Source organism: Palaemon carinicauda, chromosome 9 (genome assembly GCF_036898095.1).
Source record: "Palaemon carinicauda isolate YSFRI2023 chromosome 9, ASM3689809v2, whole genome shotgun sequence".
Classification (NCBI taxonomy): domain Eukaryota; kingdom Metazoa; phylum Arthropoda; class Malacostraca; order Decapoda; family Palaemonidae; genus Palaemon; species Palaemon carinicauda.
The window spans coordinates 121316064-121336063 of record NC_090733.1 but is presented as its reverse complement, the minus strand read 5'-3'; the positions used below and the strand labels follow the sequence as shown (position 1 = coordinate 121336063).

Sequence of the window (20000 nt, the reverse complement as noted above, 5' to 3'; positions counted from 1 at the left end):
GGCTTTTACAAAAACCAACTTACAAGCTAGGGAACCTATCAAGACGTTTTGCCAAAAGACGTTAAAAAACTTGACAATATGGGAGCTATGGAAATTGGGCGGTAATCAGTTCGAGAGCTACTACAAACACATTTACATAGTAGAATAGCATTGCCAGTTCTCCAATAAGTGCTAAAAGCTCCTCTTCTTGTTAGCTTGCGCAAAATAACATATAACTTTGGAGCTAAGAAATCTCTAGTTTTCATAAAAAACAAACGAAACATACCATTTGGGTCTACACCTCCATAAGCATCAAGGTCCATCAACAGAGCTTAAATTTCACGAGATCAAAAAGCTAAACTAGTTGGTTTAGCCTCGGGAAAAACAGGAATGAGGAAGTTCGAGTTTCTCATTATTCTGCTAATATATATATATATATATATATATATATATATATATATATATATATATATATATATATATATATATATATATATATATAATGTATATATATGTATATATATATATATGTATATATATAATATATATAATATATATACATATATACATATATATATATATATATATATATATATATATAAAATGTATATATATATATATATATTTATATATATATATATATATATATATATATATATATATATATATATATATATATATATATACATATATGTATACACTCACACAGACCAGCAAATGCAGCCGTTTGTGGTCCACTACAAGACAAAAGCCTCAGATATGTCCTTATTCACGTCTGGAGTTTGGCCAATTTTCATGACCAAACTCGTCACCGCGGATTGGTGATGGTGGGAGACTTTGGTCTGATGGCTCACATTAAACCGACTCAGTATGATGTCCCGGAGTACGGCTTCACCATGTTGTTTCCCCCATCAAAAAGGGATAGACACACACACACACACACACACACACACATATATATATATATATATATATATATATATATATATATATATATATATATATATATATATATATATATATATATGCAGAAACATACATAACTTAACCCTTTGGCACCCACGTGATACATAGGGCCTCAATGAATTCACGTCATATGTCTCTCTCTCCTATGCCATCTCTCTGAGCTCAACCCAATTCTCAATTCTAATATCCCTTTGCATTGTCATCAGCCACGTTTCTCTTGGTCTATTATCACGTCCTCTCCTGCCCAGCAGCTTCCATTCAGGTATATCCTGGACTAACTTATCTTCCCTTCTTAAAATAGGCACTATCCATCTCCATCTTCATAATGTAACTGTATCTTTCACATTGGGCACCCTTCCCACCCAACACCGGCAGCATTCTTTACATACTGCTGCCATTTGATTCCCAAAATCCTTCTCAACGCTTTACTTTCAAAGGCACAAAATTTTGCATCAGCATGACCTTAGTGTTTCTCTGGTTGATCTCCAATCCAATCTTTCTGCCCTCCAGTACTAACCTATCAATAATTTCCTGCATTGCAGCCGTTGTAGAGGCAATTAGAACAATATCATCTGCGTAGTCAAAATCATATAATATTCGAACCCCTATCAATTGATCTCCTTATTTATTTCTTGCATTACCTTGTTCAAAATATAACCAATCACCATAATAAACAGCAGAAGGGGACAGTATTTCACCTCGTAGTACTCCAGTCTTTAAATGCATCTGTATAACATCTACACATGCTGGGAATCGAACCCGGCCCTCCTGTGAGAAAGCATTTTCCTACACCCAGTCTAAACAATGATGTCATGACTACCTTCTTTCTATTCTAAATGTGAAAATGGTTTTTGTTTTCCTTGAAGAATGCTACTGAATTAGAACAATGACAACCAACAATGCCTAGTAACATTCATTCGCGTAATCAAATACAAAATTACAGAATCCAAAGAAACACGCTCTAAAATGGAGCTTAAAAAGAGGAAACTGAAATTCTACCCAGATACAATTCCTTATACTTAACTATAGAGCAAAAATCATATATATATTCCAGTTACAAAATGTAATGCGGTGAGTTTCCCCCTAAGTCATTACGGATACAGTTCGTTTGTACTCCAAGAGCAACCAACTTCAAAGCGCAACCTTCCCTATAACGGAATACTGTATAAACATTTCATTACAGAAGGTTGACATTCCTTGTCATTAGAGAACTAAGCAAATAGGTTATGTGAATAAAGGAATGATAAGCAAACCTTTGTACAGTTTATCAAAGGTTTGCTACAATAACCATAAATACACTGTAAACACTTAATCATCGTTTCCATATCCTTCGTTAAAAGACAATGTTTGATTGGAAAATAAAAGTATAATCATAATTTAGTCGATGAGTTATTGGGCATCTCTGAGAGAGAGAGAGAGAGAGAGAGAGAGAGAGAGAGAGAGAGAGAGAGAGAGAGAGAGAGAGAGAGATTTAAAACTTAATACGATGTTACGAAAATAAAAACTAATTTCTCCTAATCATACATTCTTTTAAAATCAAACTTATTCAATAAGTTCTGTGCATATATATTTAATCACTGTTCAACAAAGCGTTATCATAAGGGCTTGCATTTATAAATATTTTTAATTCTATGCTTGCTGTTTTTACAAATCAATTTACTTAATAATTTCGGTTTACTTCGATACAGCAAAATTCGAGAGACTATTGAAAAAGTGGAATATGGAAAAGCGCTTATCGTACAAGGCCAGCCATGTAATTAATTTGAAAGGGAAAAAAATATATCTTGGTTAAAAGCTGGAATTCAGTTTGTCCTACATTTGACCATATGACAAGTGGCCGAAATCCCTTTTCATCAACATGTGTAATTTTAAACATTTTCAAAATCTCAGGATGAGGTTTTCATATTTTCGCTTATTTATTATTTAAATTTTCATATTTCCACTTCTTAATTAGATACAATAAAAACATTACCTTATTTTGAAGCCTTAAAAATTGGCTTCAATATCATATACAATACTGGAGTACCTGGTAAATTAGTCATTCTGGGGCTAAATGTCAGGTGACCCAAAAATTACATAACTGTGCATGAAATTCAATGTCATAGGCTTCAAAATAAAGCAAAATTCACCAATCCATTTAATAAAAAGGTGATATCATGAATATCCAAAACTTTTGACCCAGAAATTCCGAATCAAATGGGTTAATAATACAAATTCTGGGTGACATCCACCAGGTCGTAAGCAGGACAAAATATGGCGAGTCCTAGATTCTAACAAAGTATTTTTAAATCCCTTTGTCTAGACTTCGTACTATTTCTACTATGGTTCCAGAATAAAAGCATTCAATATATTCCATTTAGGAATTCCTGACGAACCTGGAAATGGGGGACATATCCGGGTATCAGCTGAAGAAAGATAAACCTGAAATTAATAGAAGGCCTGGCTGTGGATGCTATGAGAAAGAGAGGGATTCATTTTCTGCGATATAAACACAAATCTCTGGTTATACTTGAACTTATTCATTATGCGAGTTTCTTGCACGGGAATGTGTTCCAGCATTTCCCTCATGCAAATGAAATACATTTTGCCTACTCACAATGCAGGCTAAAAACCTCCAGCTTTCTGTCATCAGGACATTCAGATTCACGGGAAATTCGTTGTGAGTTGTATTAATTACCGTGCTATTCATTTCTAAATCAGTCTGAAATATATTAAGCAAACCTTTGCTTAATTAACTATTACACTGAACCGAGAGTAAATTAGTTTGTTGACAAAAATGTATCGATATCTCTGAATAAGGTTCATACTTTAAAAAATACATATATTTACAGATTAATAAGTTTGAAAATTTGGTTTAGCCCTCGTGTGTTCATCGTGAATTCAGAAAGAGTCGCCATTATTGATGAAATTTTGTTCCCTCTTTCCAAGTGCAAACACATTTTCCTTGCCATAAATTTCTTGCAAAACTATATATGAAAGCAAATTCTACGACACTACAGTTCATTTTATATACAGGATAAAACAATCCGATTCTCTTTATATATTAGAATTAAACCTAACAGGTAGGAAAAGATTACATGTGGTGAATGTGCCTCAGTTTAGTTAATGAATGCAAAAACTATTAATTTTGGATAACGTTATTTCCGTTTTATTACATTCTAGTCACGAAGCAACCGAAACCCCAATGCAAATTTCAGGCAAATATTTTTTCTGATATATTATTTGTATTTGATATTCGCCGTCATCCATTGGAAAATGTTTATGCCAATCATGCATTGATAAAAATGCACAAAGCCTTGGATGGAAATTGATACGTTATTAATATGGATACAACAGCAATAGTAAAAGGCTTTTTTTTTTACATATATTAAACATACTCTATTCTAATGTTAAACCATGAAAGACATTTCTAATTGCATTATCTTGAGAAACTTATGGCTTATGTAGACATCTTGAAAAACTCTTGGCTTATGTAGACATCTTTAAAAAAATTCAGCATATGTCCACATCTTTAAAACCTCTTGGCTTATGTACATGCCTTTAAAAACTCTTATGTAGGCATCTTGAAAAACTCTTGGCTTATGTAGACTTCGTTAAAAAAAAAAATGGCATATGTCCACATCTTGAAAAATTCTTGGCTTATGTACATGCCTTTAAAAACTCTTATGAAGGCATCTTGAAAAACTCTTGGCTTATGTAAATATCTTGTAAAAACTCTTGGCTTATGTAAATGCCTTTAAAAACTCTTATGTAGGAATCTTGAAAAACTCTTGGCCTATGTAGACATCTTTAAAACCTCTTGGCTTATGTAGACATCTTTAAAAACATTTGGCTTATGTCCACATCTTGAAAAACTCTTGGCTTATGTAGATGCCTTTAAAAACTCTTATGTAGGCATCTTTAAAAACTCTTGGCTTATATCGACATCTTGTAAAACTCTTGGTTCATGTAGATGCCTTATAAACTCTTATGTAGGCATCTTTAAAAACTCTTGGCTTATGTCGACAACTTGTAAAACTATTGGTTTATGTAGATGTCTTTAAAAATTCCTATGTTGGCGTCTTGAAAAACTCTTGGCTTAAGTAGACATCTTTAAAAACTCTAGGGCTATGTAGACATCTTTAAAAAAATTTGGCTTATGTCCACATCTTGAAAAACTCTTGGCTTATGTAGATGCCTTTAAAAACTTATGTAGGCATTTTAAAAAACTCTTGGATTTTGTAGCTGCCTTTAAAAACTCTTATGTAGGCATCTTGTAAGACTCTTGGCTTATTTAGAGGCCTTTAAAAACTCTTTAAGTAGGCATCTTGAAAAACTCTTGGCTTATGTAAACATCTTTCAAAGATCTTGGCGTATATACAAAATTATACCCTCATATAAACCGCAAAAGAGAACGAACGGGGGTAGGGAGTTTCAAACCTACAGTACATACTTCTGAAGCTCCTGAGTTTTTAATGACATTACATCCATATCTTTTAAAAAGGAATTAACCAACAGCGAAACCACCAAAATATCTATATTAATTCTTTGGAGAATCAACATGGCTATAATCTCGAAATCAGAGCAGCAATATAGGGTTGTGGTGGCCTGTTAGTCACGTCCCTACCTGGTGTTCGCCGGACTGGGGTTCGAGTAACGCTCAAACTCGTTATTTCCTTTAGTTTCTGCAACCTCACCATCCTTGTGAGCTATAAATGGGTGTTTTGGGGGAGCCTATAGGTCTACCTGCTGAGTCATCATCTGCCATTTCCTGGCCGTCACTGGTCCTAGCTTGGGTAGAGAGGGTGCTTGGGCGCTGATCATATGTATATGGTCAGTTCTAGGGCACTCCCCAGCTTGCTGGGGCAATATTACTGTCCCTTGCCTCTGCCATTTATGAGCGACTTTTAAAAAACTCAGGCCTCAGAAAACTCCTATTTTCGAAAAGCAAATGCCATCTGGGTAGATCGACTTCACGCAGAATTTATATTCTCGCTTTATTTTATAGGTTCTCGTCTTAATTTTCATCATAATCTAAGAAATTCTAACATACCGCATCCCTGATAATTAAATGAATAAAAGTAGGTGAGATAATATATCAATTGTTAAAATATGTAGAATCACCCATATTATCTGCATATAGTATCAAGTAATTATGCAGGTTCCGCACCTAAATTTTCAAGATATTAAGGAAAAATTATAATAAGCATAATCTCACTTCCAGCAGTGAAATGGTCGAAATTAAGCCACTTTTAATATAAGGCTGATAAATGTGCTAAAAAAATCAATGCTTCTTATAACATAACAAAGGAATGGACGCTGAGGTGTCATCGGATAGAAAACATTAGCATAATTTATTACTCGGAAACTTCGGGAACTTTTTATCTAATAAAGATTGAAAACAATCTTGCAAAAATCGGTTAAAGGGGACGATATATGGATCAAATTATAAACATGATAAAAATTATAAAAACCCTTTCAATTAACATCTAATGTTTAAAACAAATTATATTCATACAAAAAGTTAGATCTTGAAAGACTGCACAGAAACTTAAAGAATATAATAGAAATATTTGTGATTTCTCTTTGCGAAATAATATTTTCCCATTTGCGCTTGGTAAAAAAAAATGTACTACTGACAACTCTTACCTTCCGAAATAGCAAAACATAAATCCTGTAAACTACAGAATAATGAAATAAAGTTATGACCATCAAAGGCAGGGTCCAAAACAAATAATAAAACGTAGAATACAAAATTTTGAACCGAGGAAATATGTTATATCCCTCCGTCAATTTATAACGTGCCGTCCTCGAACTGAAGGCTGGATTCGCATTTATGTTTTCTAAACCAAATTAATTGAAAGCTCTGCGAATTCATCGATTTCTAGCAGTCAGTCAGAAATGCCAATTCACGATTCGTTTTCATCTTTTCTCGTTTCCAATCTTTCAAGGCTACAGCATTTGTGGGGGATTAATTCTTGCAACAAACTTTTTTTCAATACTCATGTGGAATGCCTTTCCAGTTAGTGCTGTATATACATACTAATAAAAGGAAATATGTCAGGGGACATTCGTTTTCGAGAATAGGGCTACCGAGAAATTCTGATTACTAATAGAAAGCATCTCGATTAAAAGATCAAATGCATTATCATGATGAAGAGATATTTAAGTGCGGGGGTGATTTGGTAATTAAGAAGGGCCAAAAGAAATCCAAAGGAGTCATCTCTAACTCATTCACAAAGCAGACGTAAAATAAGTACTATTTGAAAACACATTAACAAACACACATTTATTAAATATAATCCCATATCGGTTCGGTTCTTTGTGCTTGTTGCATAAAAAAAATTCACAATTCTTACCATCCTTTGCATTTAGATCATCTCATACTCCACCACCCTGTATGAAGTAATAGCAATGCAGTAAATTCTTGCAATCTTGCCTTTTACATCACAAGAACCAATACTGCAAAGTATTCTATTACTTTAATTCCAGCTATAACTAGATTGGGGATTGTCCTTTCTAATCTGACGGTTGAATATGTCCTACAAAAAAAAAAAAAAAAAACGTGTTTTCAAAGGCTTAAAGGCCGTTCATAAATGGTGAGGCAAGGGACAGTGACATTGCCCTATCGAGCAAGACAATGCCCTAGAGACAGACCATATATACATATAATCAGCGCCAAACCCGCTCTCCACCCAAGCTAGGACCAAGGAGGGCCAAGCAATGGCTGCTGATGACAAAGTAGATAGACCTTTAGGCTCCTCCAAAACCCACAATCCTTAGCTCAAAAGGATGGTATGGTTACAGCTACCAAAGAAATTAAAGAATTTGAGCGGGACTCGAACCCCAGTCTGGCGATCAGCAGTCTGGGTTGTCGGCCATCACAACCCCGTTGGAAATCATTTTGTGATTAGCAGGTTGACATGTCTCGTTTTATATGTCAGATTAATGACTGATATCTTTAATGTTGTCATTGTTCTTAACATATTTCAAATCTTGTTTTATATTTCTCATAAATATTCACTCGAACTTTTCTCCTATTTCCTTTCCACACTGTGCTGCTTTCCATGTAAGAGTCCTTGTATTAGTATCCTTCTACTTCTCAAACTAAGGATGTAGCTTGAAGAGTAATGATACACACACATTTGCTATATATATATATATATATATATATATATATATATATATATATATATATATATATATATATGTATATATATATATATATATATATATATATATATATATATATACATATATATATATATATATATATATATATATATATGTATGTATATTACATAGTACTTAATAGAAAAGTTATTATGCATGTTGACTGTAGCATAACCACTCAATATCATCACCACCACCATCATCAACCGTTACTAGTCTATTGCACCATAAAGGCCTCAGACATGTCCTTCCACTTGCTTCTGTTTATGGCCTTTCTGTGCCAGTCCACGCCCGCAAAATTCCTTGGTTCGTCGATCCATCGTCTTCTCTTCCTTACTTTGCTTCTCTTATAATCTCTAGGGACCCATTCCGACGTCGGTTCCTCAGGAAAAAAATTCATTTATGTATTTAAAAATAATCTTAAATTTTCGTATTCATATTTAAAAGAAACTAAAGTTTTCTTTTATCAATTTTTGTTTAATGTTTTCCGAATATCCAAATATTTTTCCATTAAAATTTCACCACCATAACTTATATATTAAAGTGTAGTTCCAAAACTCACTGAAGGGTCGCGGGGTTATCCGAAACACGTGTCGACACCAACAAATAAATGGAGAAAAGTGAATATATTCCTGCTGTTATCCTGAAAACTATCTGCAGGACATTCTATCCAAAAAGACATTTTCTGTCCATTATAAACGTAGAGTAAAATCTCCTGGTATCATATATATATATATATATATATATATATATATATATATATATATATATATATATACATACATATTTATATATATATATATATATATACATACATATTTATATATATACATATATATAATTCATATACATATACAGTATGTACATGAACACATAAGTGCACGTGTATATTTAGGTTAATGTTCCTGTTTATTTATCTATATTCCCCTTTTATCTACGAAACAGTAGGGGAAATTGCTCAAGCAGTAGAGCAATTAATTTTTGCATTGAAGTTTACGCATCGAGTAGAGCAATTTCCTGTACGTTAAACAAATAAACTTTATCTCGTAAATAAAGGTATAACCCAAATGCGGATTATCCATTATATTCCACTATCATGCTATTACTATATAACGATCCAGCCATTTAATATTCAAATAGTCATTAAAATCCTAATGAAAATTCATCTATGATGAATTGACATCTTGAATGATGTAGTGTTGAACGTTACGTATTAATAGTATTTACATTGTTCATATTTTAGGTAAACAGGCCAATGTTGATTTTTCTTGTTTGAGTACAAATATTTTATTGAGAATTCGGTTAACGATTCATGGAACACTTAAGCTAATAACAGAATTTCTTCGTATGACGTAAGATTAAATTCAGGATGATTAAAACACACTCGCATACGTACATAATATATATATATATATATATATATATATATATATATATATATATATATACATATATATATATATATATATATATATATATATATATATATATATATATATATATATATATATATATATATATATATATATGTGTGTGTGTGTGTGTGTGTGTGTGCGAGAGAGAGAGAGAGAGAGAGAGAGAGAGAGAGAGAGAGAGAGAGAGAGAGAGAGAGAGAGAGAGAGAGGCTCTACATTAACCTTATAATTCTCAGCAAGTCAAAAGATAATTGTAAAACCTTGCAAAACTTACAACATATCAGGTATCTAATTCAGTTTAGTCAAAAACTTTTTGTATGGAACCTTTAACAGGTGAGGCGAGATTTCTAACCGCTAGATAATGGGAAAGAGAAATGAACTAATATTATCAGAAAGTTTTCAGTAATCAATATATAAAAGTATCCATTGTAAAACTATTTTCATTGGACAAAGTTAAAAAAATGAAGGAAAATCCCACACATTGAACTAACTGGATAAACTTCCAATTGAATATTTAATGGGGGTATTTCAGGTCATCCAAGTGTTATTCTCTTCCAGCCCTATTATTATTATTATTATTACTTGCTAAGCTACAACCCTAGTTGGAAAAGCGGGATTATATAAGCCCAGGAGCCCCAAGAAGGAAAATATTCCAGTGAGGAAAGTAAACAAGGAAAAATAAAATATGTTAAGAACAGTAACAACATTAAAATAAATATTTCCAATATAGATTATAAAAACTTAACAAAACAAGAGGAAGAGAAATTAAGAAAGAATAGTGAACCCGATCGTACCCTCACGCAAGAGAACTCTAACCATATACGATGATTCCAGCCTAAGGATTTAAATGTCAGGCTTTAAGAGCATGTTACTCGCACCTAATCCGATCCCCAATCAGAGTATATTGGACTTAGAAATCCGAATTTACATCGCCCGCCTTCGAGTAACATATCAGGCCCTTAGAGCTGCAAACAGGCACTTCCTGCTATTCCCAGCTGTTTACTCACGAAGCAAACAAGATCCATAAGGTGTTTATTCAGAGCAGCTCCTCGGGGTGTGTTTAGGAGGAGGGCTAAGGAAGGCAGCAGAATTTCCTTTGGTACTGGTTGTTACCATGGGAACTTCGAGGAAAGATGGCCTCTTTGTATATCGGTGCAGAGAACATGCATATGCATCGTAAAACACCAAGAAACCTTAATTACTGATATTACAAAACGATCTGGCTTGCAATAGTAGTCACAGAAGATAGCTCATCGATTGATATTGAAAAAAGAAATTGTATGTGCGAGTGCATGCGAACACACATTATATACAGTACACACACACACACACACACACATATATATATATATATATATATATATATATATATATATAAATATATACAAACCCAGCATATAGAAGCAGACGCGCACAAGCACATTACATAATATATCCACGAAAGGAAAAGGGAAAAGTCAACTACGTTCGTCTAATGTCATTATTGGACAAATGTATATTTTGACAAGAAATGGGATCCCTGTGAAGTCAGTTTCTACATGATCACACATAAGTCTGATTTTTTACAACTAAATGAAAGGGTAGTGCTTACATATAAACTGCACAATGAAAAACATGTTATCTAAAATAACTTTCAAAATCATATTAAGTTAATATAATATGTAGTATTTCAAGTTCAAAAGGCAATTCCTTTCATATCATCCACATATCTAAAGGAATATCTATTAAGAAGTGAATAGCAAAGGACAGAAGTCTTACAAGAATACCCAAATAAAGCCTTGGTTGTGCATTGGCTTAAACAGATCGTCTTGTCGAACGTTGAGACAGTAATCAATATTGATACTTCACAGACAGAAAAATGTTTTGGAATCCATATTAATTACCTGCACCAATGGTAAATCTCTTAATCTAAGGCAGGGTCTGTTTTCAAGTGTTCCTGTATCATCCTCTTTTCTTAAATAGGACTTATCTGGGATCATCAAGAAAGTGACCTTAGAGCAATTCCATTTCCTGTAGAAATACACTCTATTTGTGTTTTCATCATAATCATCATCATCATCAGTACTATTATTATTATCATTATTATTATTACTATTATTATTATCATTACTAGCTAAGGTATAACCCTATTTGGTTAGCCCATTGAGGAAAGGAAATAAATTAACTAAAAGAGAATTAAAGAACATCTAAATAGGATATTTTAAGACCAGTAACAACATCATAACATATCTTGTATATATAAACTACAAAAAGAGACTTATGAGTTTGAGGGCGTCAATAGATGAAAGTATTAACTCCGATCAAAGATTTTCACATTTTTTTTCGTGGCTAGATGCATTTTGTCTCATGTCACCCGTCATGATTTTTACACCCACACACACACACACACACACACACACACATATATATATATATATATATATATATATATATATATATATATATATACATACACTATGTATATACATATATATATATATATATATATATATAGATACATACACTATGTATATACATATATATATATATATATATATATATATATATATATATATATATATATAATGTATAAAACCAATTAAAAATAAGGAAAATTGAAATTACTGAGTGAAACCTGACCGGTATCGTCTCAAGGCATCAACCAGAGTTCTTTTCTTTGTGGTTTATTGTACCTGAACGGAACAGAAGAGGATTATGACGTAGGGCTACAGGAGTCATGACTGCTCTGGTCTCAGCACTGACCTCAAAAGGCGGGTTTACACAGTCGAACGGTTCGTCCAACGCGGTTCGACAGACAAGTGTTTGAAGTGATGTTCGAACGTGTGAACGGGGTATTTGGTTGTCGAACACGTTCGTCGAACGGTTAGAAGAGAGTCTGTTCTCGCCTGACTTTTGTGGGCGGGCTTCTTTGTCCACAAACGTTATGCATTTGTGACTGACTCCGTCTCTTCGAACCATTTTACAATCAGGTTCGACAATCCGTTCGATGTAACCGATGTGAAGGTGCACGCTTCGCCTTACATCGACGATTGACCAATTTGCTTAAAAAGACGACTTTAGCCATTGAAGAGTCAGAGTTGTTGTTGGAAGGTCATAGCCGAGAGCCGGAACGCTGTGCATTAGTCCAGCGTCAGAGTGCGAACACGACCCTAACCCCTTTTATTAAAGTCATTCTTACAAGAACTTAGTCATACGATTGTACTGATTCTTATTCTTCCCTCTGGTGACTGCAATTAATTCTTAAAAGCATTGCAAAGAACCATATAACAACAAAATTAATAGTAAAGTGAAAATTCTTATAATTATGTTAAATTCCTTTTTAACCATTTTCTGCTTGTAATAGTAAAACTCAGAACTTGCCCTAGGGAGTAAAATCTCCACTCACCCTATACATTTTACTTATTCTATTTGTTCATCACCAAGAAAATAACCCCGATAACAAAATAAGATTATTTACATATTCACTATACGATTAGGGGCGACAAGGTCCGGCATAGGGCCTGAGAGGCTCTTTCGTCACCCAAGTGAAACAGTGGAAAATCCCTGCAGCTGCAGTATAAAGAAAAAGTTAAAAGGCTTGGCAGCAAGTTGAAAGGACTCTATAACGGGAGTGCAGTATAGTCGAAGGCTAAAAAGTAAGTGCAGCTAGAAACCGAAAGGACGCTGCTAAGGTGCACCTCTTGAGGTGTATACTTTGTGCAGACATCATAATTATGGATGTTCGTATGTTAAAAGCATTCAATTATGTAGATATGATGATTAAAATTACAACCAATTTCTATTTCTTGGGATTGAAAACTTATCTGATCATTAATAAAACACAAAGTGCGTGCTTTCTGTTGAACGCAAAACTTCATTCACCCCACTTTATGAAACAATCTGAACAGGAAAGTTTGCCCACAAATATTTCAGCTGCATAAAGCCGAGTTCAATAACACGATGCTAATGAGCTTCATACTCTTTCTATTCCATCAAACGGCCTTCCCCACCCCAACCCAGTTTCTATGATGCCGTATCACAGTCAACTGTTCAGTAAAATCAACTCATATTCTTTTTAGCTTATGCTATTCTTTGAATTCCTTTGACAAAAGCACGCAATTTGCGTTGATAAAACTAGAGTACCTAGTATTGCCTCCTCCATATAATCAACAGACTCAATGTGAACATCACCCAAATTCCTAATATTAGTTTTCATAAGGCTCTGAGCAATGGAAACGTTTGAAGGGGGGAGAAAGTACGGAAAATGATCCACTCGTACGTCTGCAAACGCTGTAAAGAGCTCATAGTTCATTATTATTATTATTACTATAAAAAAAAGAAAAAAAAAAGACACAAAATCTGTTTTGCGTGAATTTGTGATATTAATTTGATATCCAGTAGGTTTTCCTGATTTTTTTTTCGAAGGGGGGGAACCGGGTTGCTTCCCTCAATATCTGTCATTATGACTAATTACCCATTCTAGTATTCTTTAGTTATTTGTAATAATATGATTTAACTCTATAGTATGTGTTGACCTGCAAAGTAATTCTTTATTACCTTACGGGATTTAACTCTATAGTATGTGTTGACCTGCAAAGTAATTTTTTATTACCTTACGGGATATCCCTGGCATTTGGACAAAAGAAAAAATCACTTTTCATCTAAACACTGCGCTACTGAGATCTTTATATTGAACTTTAGAAAGCATATTTTGAAGTTTTTAAAGCCTTCCCATAATATTTTTCAAGATTTTCATTTTTGTTCCTCTGAAAATACTTCATTATATCTTTGAAAATTTCGTTATCTTGAAGATTTAAAAGTAATTTTCTAATTCTAAAAGTATCTTTTTCCAAGTTTCTGATTATTTTTTTTTTTTTAGATTCAACCTTATTAACCCCCTTTAACTTTAAACATACATTATAAAAAAAAAAAAAATTATATCGCAATTTCTAATTTGAATACAAGTCCTGCATCTAGGCAGTAAACATTAAATCAATCAATCAATCTGCATTATGGAAAAATAAAAATTCTTCATTAAAATATCTAGTGCCTTGACACATTTAAGAATCTCTTAAAGTGACGTAAACGAGACATTTATTTACCCATCTGGCATCACATCGATCGTGGTCACAGTCGCCGATTTGGGAAACGAGGTTAAAATGTAAGTTTAGTTTAAATGAATGAAATAGGACTGCGTGAAAACACCAAGTTCGACCGTGGTTGTAAATTGAAACTGTAGGGATATTGGTTTAGAAGTGCCATGAACTCTGGGGAATAAATTGCAGCTGTGGGTTTTACCACCCAGAAAATTGTCAAGAGCAATGTTTATTTGCTCATATTTTCGCGCGAGAGAGAGAGAGAGAGAGAGAGAGAGAGAGAGAGAGAGATTTTGCCTTCGCAATAACCAGTTCATCGGGCATTTCGAGAACTTAAACAGTATTACACCTTTCAAAAGGCCAGAGATACAATGAAATGTATCGAAATAAACATTGTAGATCTTACTATGAGGATTCAGGGAAGTGCCATCAAATCACAAAAAAAAAAAAAAAAAAAAAAAAAAATAATAATTTCCAGAAAAAAATACCAAACTGAAAGTGAGGGTGGTAAAAATCATACAAGATTTATGCTTATAGCAGTGACATATGTTTGCGAATCAGCAAACATTGTAACCAAATAAACAGAAAATAGAAATTAAGAAGAAATATCAACAAACAAACAGCAAATAGCAGTGACATAAGTAATATACTTTAGCGAATCCGCAAACACTGTAACCATATAAACGGCGAATAGAAATAAAGAAAGAAAAAAAATGAAGTTTTTGCTATATCAAACGTCACCCTAACAATGTTCATCAAAATTGTCACCAACTAAACCCAGGAACACAGAGAATTTGATGCTATACAACACTGGTTGATTTTAAAGGCACAGGTTTATAATATCGGTAATATCACATAAACCAAAGCTGAACAACGGTGATGGAATATGACTATATCCTATCTACCATTAATGATATAAAGGCAACCCCCAATTCTATAATTTTGTTCAGGACAAAGAAACTGCTAACATCCTGTCTTTCCCACAAGGGTTGTAGCTTAGCAAGTAGTAGTAGTAGTAGTAAAGGAAAGTGAACCCAATTGCAGAGAAAAGTCGAAATAAGGGTAAGGATCAACAGCAATTACCAATATCTGAAAATAAAAGGACTAACGAAAGAAGTCCTTTTCTAACTAATGCTGTAAAGGATTGACTTTTATTTTTGGTATCATTTACGTTTATACTTTTCTGGACCAATCCTTCAGAGCGTGAGAGGGAAAGCCAGCGAGAAAAAGCTGTAATAAAAGTTAAAATGTTTGTAACGAGTAAGACTTGTAATAATAGAAGGTTTGTCATTTTTCATTTTGGGGGATAGCAAAAAATCTTAAGGGTGTTCTGAACGATAATATTATTTATCATCATCCTAGGAAGTTTCATTGATCTATCAATCGCATTTCCTTCTGTCCTTTTCTGATTGAAGGCAGCTCATTTTCCTTCCTCTTGAGAATGCCGATATTGATTGTTGACGATATGGGCAGTATTATTGACTGGCTCAATCAACTCGACTGGAGTTACCGTCGGCCCATGGAACTTTGCTAGTGCTGTTATATAGACTTCTAATTCAGTGTATGTGTGTGTATGTATGTGTATATATATATATATATATATATATATATATATATATATAGAGAGAGAGAGAGAGAGAGAGAGAGAGAGAGAGAGAGAGAGAGATTGGTGTGTTTCAGATCTGGGTTTGGTTATTTTTTCGTAATTTGTTTATTTTAGTTTTAAGTAGTTTGTTTGTGATTTTTTTTTTTCATTATTTTTAAAAACATATAGTTTTAAGGAATTATTTTGTCTAAAATTTCCTCAGTTCTACTCTACTTTCGAAAATAAAGTCGCTGCTGAGCTTATTGACATTAAGGGAGATTTTTTTTTCTTCTTTTTTTTTTTTGGTGCATTCAAAATGCCAAAAAGAATTAACCTCATTGCCTGGTTTTCCTTGGTCCTAGTTTGGTGAAGGGACTTGGGCACTGATCATATGTAATATGGTCAGTTTCTATGGCATTGTCCAGTTTTCTAGGGCAATGTCTATGTCTCTTGCCTCTGCCATTCATGAGTGGCCTTTAAACCTTCAAGAGTAGCAAGGTTGAAATAGATCTTTCATATAGACCACGTACAGTATAATCTACGAAACAAAATCTTCCTTTAACATGTTCAACGGTAAAACTTGCAATAAGTTTGAACTTATGAAGACTTGCAGATTCAACCACTATACTAGTAAGATCATTCCACAATCTGGTCACAGTTGGAATAAATCTTCTAGAATACCGTGTATTATTGAGCCTTATGATGGAGAAGGAAAAGTTGTTAGAATAAACTGCATACTGTACTACGTACCGGATGGTACTGTCTCGGATGACTGAATGCAAAGGATGGCCACAATTAAGAAAAATCTCATGCAACATGCACAAAGAATTAACTGAAAAACGGAACCAGACATTAATATCCATATCAGGAATACGGAATCTGCTATATCATTATTATTATTATTATTATTATTATTATTATTTGCAAAGATACAACCCTAGTTGGAAAAGCAGGATGCTATTAGCCTAAGGGCTCCAACAGGGAAAATAGCCCGGTGAGGAAAGAAAATAGGGAAAAACTAAAAGAGAAGTTTAAAAACAATAATAACATGAATATAAATCTTTCATTTATAAACTATAAAAATTTCAAAATAACAAGATGAAGGGAAACAAGAAAGAATAGTGTGCCCGAGTGTACCCACAAGACAGTGGAAGACCATGATACAGAGGCTATGCCACTATCCAAGACTAGAGAACAACAAATCAAGATGAAAGTCCACAACTGAAGACCATACAGTAAAAATACTAAAAACATAATAGAATGATAGAATGAAAAAAAATTTCTCGGATAGACTAATCACCGAAAATCTTAAAAGAAATTCAAAATGAGCTAATTTGATGTGCAATCGTAAATTTGCAACCAAACATCCCCTTATAATTGTACATGAGTTATATATAATAAGAGATATGGTGTCATGGCAAAGATCTTGATGTTGAAGATCCACAGGCTTTGACATACTTATAATCATATTTTTGGTTTTGTTAGGGTTCAACTTCATCCTCCATAATTTGTATCAGGCACTAATTTTAGCTGTCTCACGTAGAGCAGTCAAAAACTTATGAATAGACAAGAAGAAGAAAATTATTGGGTTATTTGTGAGTATATAAAGCCCCCAAAGTAATACAATTATCTAAATGAGATTATTATTTGCATTAAGTTAAAGCAAGAAATAATCCCGTAATACACGTGGCCTAAAAAGACCAGTAATAGAGAAAGATGAAAACCAATCGTGTGAATTGGCAGCTTTGTCAGACTGCTGAAAACAGGTGAATTTCCAGGGATTTTGATTTATCCAATTCATAAAAGATGAATGCGATTACAACGTTCATTCCAAGGATTTAAAGTCTAAACGAACGAAAAGATATGATGCATTTCCTTCGTTCATATTTATTCCAGGTATTATCAGTTCTCTGTTAGATGGTTTCCATCCCTCAGAATGCCTTGATTTATTTCATTCACTGTAACATAGAGGATTCACGCTTTTCAAATTCAGGGGGGAAGAGGAAGAAGCACTTCTCTCTCTCTCTCTCTCTCTCTCTCTCTCTCTCTCTCTCTCTCTCTCTCTCTCTCTCTCTCTCTCTCTCAAGAACTCCTGCATTCCATGTATTTAGCGCGAAAAGGAGTGAAAATATTTTCATAATCATAATAGAGACTTTTTTTTTTTTTTTTTAGATAAAAAGGATTCACCTTTCATCAGATTCTGTCACGAGATAAACTTATCACTCACTGCAAAATTTAAAAATAAAAATCCTTTGTTCCGTTAAGCTGAAGGAGAATCTCTTAACTGACATTATAACACTTTTTTGTTAAACGTCAAACACGTGTAATGTAATATTTCGTATTGGAGAAATATTTAATTCTATTTCAACATCATCATCATCTCCTTCCACGTCTATTGACGCAAAGGACCTCGGTTAGATATCTTACTTCACTCTTCAGAGTCCTCAGCCATGTAGGCAAACTAAATTTAATTGTTTCACTGAAAGTAATTCCTGTTTGTTCATTTGTTTGCAAAGGAGGACTGGTTTTAGTGATCGTGGAAACCCATTTACTATAATTTGTTCATTTGTTTGCAAAGGAGGACTGGTTTTAGTAATCGTGGAAACCCATTTACTACAATTCCTCTAAAAAATCATTCGCTGTTGATAAAAGAAATGAAATTCAAAGGATTTTCCATTAAAATCCTACCACCCTGGTTACGGCCATGAAGGTCCAATGGATCACCTTGAAAAATATCCGTTTCCTGTAAAATGACCTGTCTAATATTTCTTCACTGCAGAACGAAAAGGTCGTAACGAAGGGACTGAACCGTTCCCAGCAGATACGAACTAAGAAGGATAATAAAAGCAAGTTCCCTGTAATGATTTAAAAACCACTATTTAGGTTATTGCTTGGTAAAAAAAAATATGAAAACAACTATGATACTAAATAGGGATCTTCCCACAGTACCTTATCTACTTTCTCTTAAGAAATAACTTTATATAAGACCCTAGCTATTCAACATAAACCTGGTTCAGGACTAAGTTATATTTTAATCTGGCAAACATTTCGTTTCAGACACATCCGGATTTACTTTCCTATTTAGCATTTCTGATATTTGTAACTTATACATGCATATAATCCTTGTCATTGTGTCATCCCCCAAAGGTTAAATCGATTTGAACTACAATATTGTTAGTCTTATTAGAGTAGTTAGAACCTGTCACTTGTGTTTAGACCTTATAACGATATATTTTGTGTTAGTAAAATGATAACGTGCTTGCCTAGCATTCCCGGCCCGAGACCGTGAGTTCAAGCTGTTTACTGGAGAGACTACAGCTATGGTTGGGCATCATATTGGGGGGATGGGCTCGCCCGACTGATGTTCTGGTAAGTAGTTAATCTGACGATACTGGAATTGGTGCAAGTAAGTCCTACTCCATTGATTTGCATCTTGAATAACAATGGCTGTTTTCTGAAGGTTAAAGTCATTATATATCATTTAAAAAGTAGATTTAATTCCTTTTTTGTTAATATTCACATTTAAGCCATTTAAACAAAGTGCATCGTTTACCATTGTTAACCATTCTCGAAAAATAAATGACGGACTTTAATTCCTGTTTAATTAATATCCAAAATATTTTTATTGTTTATTTACTTGTCAACTAATATCTATATGATTCACACATTTACTAAAAATACCATTCAAATCCATAAAATATGTATCTTATGTAAGGTAGAAAACTGAACATTAATATCAAACCTCTTTTGTTTTTAAATAGGATTAAACACCAACGGTGAATAAATAGAAATAAACAATTATTATATTGCAAACAAAGGCAGGAAAAC

The 20000-nt window shown here is 33.5% G+C and overlaps 1 long non-coding RNA gene across 1 annotated transcript in view; it reads right to left on the bottom strand.

Annotated features, from left to right (window-relative positions):
* LOC137646861 (uncharacterized) overlaps positions 1-20000 on the bottom strand; it is a 483899-nt gene that overhangs the window by 83500 nt on the left and 380399 nt on the right. The gene's annotated exons all lie outside the window — the stretch shown is intronic.